The sequence below is a fragment of the Notamacropus eugenii genome, chromosome 4 (assembly GCF_028372415.1).
Source record: "Notamacropus eugenii isolate mMacEug1 chromosome 4, mMacEug1.pri_v2, whole genome shotgun sequence".
NCBI lineage: Eukaryota > Metazoa > Chordata > Mammalia > Diprotodontia > Macropodidae > Notamacropus > Notamacropus eugenii.
In genome coordinates this window covers 442,740,123-442,744,848 of record NC_092875.1, presented here as the reverse complement: position 1 = coordinate 442,744,848, position 4,726 = coordinate 442,740,123, and the positions used below count along the sequence as shown (strand labels likewise).

Here is a 4,726-nt window from a genome sequence, read left to right as displayed (position 1 = left end):
ACCACCCCTGTTTAAACAAAAAGGGGGAGTTGTAGAGGGCTGGGCTCTGGACCGTGGCCCCCTGGTGAGCCTGGAGACACTTGGGGTGAGAACCCGCCTTTGGGTGCTGGGAACGCCCCTTATGGAGCTGGCTCTGCTTCCAGGGTGGAACATGGGAGGAGCTACGGCGGAGTATATATAGCCGGGGACCAGGAGAAGGGAAAGTGATGTGAGAATACAATGCAGTAAGCAGCCTCCTGGAGTGAACTGTCTGGTAATTCCCCTCCCCCACAGGAGGGGCCAGAACCGTTGGAAGACCAGTAAAAGCAGTTGGTTTCCAGGAGAGGTAAGCTTCCAGGCCACAGCTCAGGGCAGGCCCCAAGCAGGGAGGGTGATAGGAAATTGGTTAGCCCAATAGAAGAATGGGAGGTAAAATGGGATGTGCACATGGAATGGTAAGGGGATGACATAGATGGGTTTGAGGAAGCAGAGTGGCAAGGCAGTCAGTCTGTGATTGAATCACAGGATTCTTTGGAGCTATAGGATAGTATATTTTCAAAAACTTCCCAGTAGCAATAGTTGCGTGGGTATGATTATTATTTTCTGAGCAAGAGGTAAAAAGCAAGGATGGTGGTCATAGGTTGTGTGGTAAGGCACATGGTAAACCTTTCTTCCTGCCTGGAGACCTGATGATCTGATAGGATTCACAGGTTAGGTGGGCTTGATTCTGCAACCTGGCTGGTTATAGAGGCATAAGGTTTGCTTGATATACTCACAATTCAGTCATCAGCCAAGGCTGCTTTTTCCCAGGCCAGCCCCAGTGTTAAATTAGTTCTCTCCTGGGTGAAGGGGCAGGCAGTCCATTAATAAGTATGTATAGCATACTAACCCAATAGGGACCTGCCAGTCAGTAGGCACATATAACATTTAATTAGATGTTTTCTGTGTATAATCCACTCTATTGTGTACTTCGGGAGATAATGAGTTTGAATAAGACAGAGCCTCTGCCTTCAGAGAGTTTATGTTCTACTAAGCCAAGTTTACCTGGAGATAAAATAGCCATATAGAATAAAATAATATTGTTATGTGAAAAGCACATAAATGTATATAGGCATACTGTAATATAGCTGGACTGTCAGTTTATGGAATTAGTACAGTACATTGTCGAGAAAGGGATACACATAACTACATTATGGATATATTGTTGATTTCTAATCAAAAGGGCTTTAAATTGAAAAGGGTGGAGAAGGGAGGAAACCCTCTATGAAGATCAATTTTTGTTCTGTGTATCTCTTTAAAAGAATATATTTCTTATAGTGAATCGGTTTTGTTTTCTAATGCAATGTCATTCTTTTTTGTCTATTAGATTGTTTAATCCATTCATAGTTTTAAGTCATGAGAGGATTAAATTTTCCTCCACTTGTATATAATATTGTGTTTATTTTTTCAAGTTAGGACTTTTTATCTTCTTCCTCTAAAGAAAAGATTGTCTTTTTAATTATTTTAGCTCAGTTTGTTCTCATGGCTCTCTTTACCTCATTTTCAAACACTACCTTTACTCTTTCTATACTTCATGCAGTTATAGCTTTATGGTACCTATTTGAGTTCTTCTAAATAATTTCTATGTAAGTGTCTTTTAGATAGAGCTTCAACAATCTAACATTTTTTATTTCTTGTTTCTCTCTTAAAAATATCAGTTCCTGTGGGTAATACAGAGGATACTGCCCCACAATAGGAATTTTCCTATTTCCTTAATAGTATACTTTATTATTGACTTTTGCCCTCTCCTTGATTAGTTTTCTCCCATTTGCCTCAAAATTATTTCCCTGGTCTATGCCTTCCCACTCTTCTAGGTGTCAGTTGCTCTGGAGGAGTGAGCTCTGATTCCCTTTATCATGGGGCTAGATAAGTGATCTCGCTACCCAATCCCTGAGGATCATACCTGTTGGAAAGTCCCTATCTCCCTTCTGTAGTATTCACCAGCACTTATCACCCTTGAAGGATTGTTGTAGTTCAGTCACTTTTCAGTTGTATTTTGGCGTTTCCTTGGCAAACATACTAACAGGTTTGCCATTTGCTTCTCCAGTTCATTTTACAAATGAGGAAACTGGGGCAAACTGGGATAAGTGACTTGTCCGGGATTATATAGCTAGTAAATGTCTGAGGCCAGGTTTGACCTCAGGAGGATAATGAGTCTTCCTGACTCCAGGCCTGACACTCTATCTTCTATGTCACTTACCACTGAAGTAAGTATTTGATTGAATACTTTTCCTTTTTCCGCTTTAACATTTCCCTCTTTTTGCCTTCTTGCCCAAATCTGTAGGATCTATGAGAGACTACAAGAGTTGAGTTTCCCTTAGTAGACTTCATTAGGGTACTTCACATATTCGATTGTATTCATCCCCTCACTGCTTTTATTCACTTCTGCAGTTTAGTCCCACAAAAAGAAATAGATTCATGGGTAGGTGGAGTGTGAGGAGGTTTTAGTTCATGGTATTTCAGGCCTTTGACTCTACTTTCACTTGTATTTGACGTATACTTCACCTTTGTCTCCTTGCAGGCATTTAGAAAGAAATCTTGGGGGTCTCTCCGTTGTTGCTATTCTTAGTTGTTACATTTATTTACCCTGGGCAGCTAGGTGGTGCAGTGGACAGAGCACCAGTGCAGGAGTCAGGAGGATCTGAGTTCAAATCTCCCCTCAGACACTTGACACTCACTAGCTGTGTGACCTTGGGCAAGTCACTTAACCCCAATTGCCTCATCCTGGGTCATCTCCAGTCACCCTGATGAATATCTGGTCACTGGATTCAGATGGCTCTGGAGGAGAAGTGAGGCTGGTGACCTGCACAGCCCTCCCTCACACAAAAAACAAAGTCAAGTACAAGTCATATAATTATTTCTCTGATGGCATGGTCTTCTTTGGCAATGAAGGACGAACACACACACACACACACACACACACACACACACATTTATTTACCCTTCTTATATTTCTTTTGTTTGGGGTGTTTGAGAAGGAAATAATTTTTTTCATTTTTTAAGATAAATTTCAAATGCCTTTTTCTTGATGCCATTGTCTTTTTCCCATTAATGGTGAGGCTCCCATTTGTAGAGCAGATCCTCATGAGCTCCTTTGTTCTTTTCTTTTACACATTTGAAAAATCTTTTTAAGCATAGACTTTTTTTTCAGTTCCAAATTCTCTGCCTTCCCCTAAGAGAAGGCAAGAAAACCAAAACCTATTATTAATATATATAGTCATTAAAAACTAATTTCTGCATGAGCTGTAATACTCCCTCCTCCCCCTCCCCCACCCAAAAAACAAAAAAACCAAAAAAATGAGAAAAATCCGTTAGCTACCTATCTGGAGGTGGGATAGCATGTTTCCTCATGAGTCATTTGGAACTGTGGTGGGTCAACTGTGGTTCATCAGGGTTGATAAGTCTTTCATTATCTTTACAGTGATACTGTTACCATGGAAATGATACTCTTGGTTCTTGCCCCTTTCACTTTGCATCAGTTTGTAAAAGTTTTGCCAGCTTTTTCTGAAACTGTCTCTTTCGTTATATTTTACAGTACAATAGTATTCTGTCATATGCATATACTGTAACTTGTTTAGCCATTCCCGAATTTATGGGCAATCCTTTCTGTTTTTAATTTTGTTGCTGTAATTTTGATACTTATGGATCCCTTTCCTCTTTCATTGATCTCTTTAGGATATAGATCTAATAGTGGTATTGCTGGGTCAAAGGGTATTTACACTTAAATAGTCTTTTGGGCATAGATGCAAATTGCTTTCCAGAATTTGTGGATTGGTTCACAACTCTACCAACAGTGCATTAGTATCCCACTTTACACACATTTATCATTTTCCTTTATCATATTCATCAATCTGATAGATTGAAAGGATACCTCAGAGTTGTTTTAATTTGCATTTCTCTGAGTAATAGATTTAGAGTATTTTTTCCATATGACTATATTTATTTCTTCATCTGAAAGCTGTCTGTTCATATCCTTTGACCATTTATCAATTGAGGGACCACTTGTATTATAAATTTGACTCAGTTCTCTATGTATTTGAGAAATGAGGCCTTTATTAGAGACATTGTAAAAAAAACCCATTTTCTGCTTACCTTCTAATTTTGGTTACATTGACTTTGAGAATGACAACTTTGTGTGAGAGCTTTTTAATTTTATATAACCAAAATAATATATTTATCATTTTGTATTCTCTATATATTGTTTGGTCCTAAATTTTTCCCTTATCCATAGACCTGACAGGTAGACTATTCCATGCTCCCCTAATTTGCTTATGATAGCATGTCTAAATCATTAAGCATTTTTTTACCTTATCTTGGTTACTGTGTGAGAAGTTGACCCATATGTAGTTTCTGCCATACTGTTTTCCAGTTTTCCTATCAGATTTTGTCAAGTGATAAACCTAAATTTTTGAGAACATCAAAATTAATTACTGTGGTCATTTACTCTACAGTGTCTACCAGATATGTCCCATGGATCCACTGCTCTATTTCTTAGCCAATACCAGATAGTTTGAGAGTTGGTAGGGCTAGGCCAACTTCCTTCACATTTCCCCCCATTAATTCCCTTGATATTCTGGACATTTTGTTGTTTCAGATGAATTTTCTTTCTCTATAATATACTTTTTTGCTAGTTTGATTATTGCATCACTGAATAAGTAGATTAATTTAGGTAGAATTGTCATTTTTATTTCATTGGCTCTTCCACTTT

The 4,726-nt window shown here is 38.6% G+C and overlaps 1 long non-coding RNA gene across 3 annotated transcripts in view; it reads left to right on the top strand.

Moving 5' to 3' along the window:
- Positions 1-4,726, top strand: part of LOC140501926 (uncharacterized) — a 190,586-nt gene that overhangs the window by 6,061 nt on the left and 179,799 nt on the right. For 2 of the 3 annotated variants that reach the window (XR_011966433.1, XR_011966432.1), the window contains exon 1: positions 234-325. The exons of the other annotated variant lie outside the window; for it this stretch is intronic. This is a non-coding gene — a long non-coding RNA (uncharacterized lncRNA). Of the gene's footprint in view, positions 1-233; positions 326-4,726 lie in introns of those variants that run through there. 3 annotated transcript variants of the gene reach the window in all.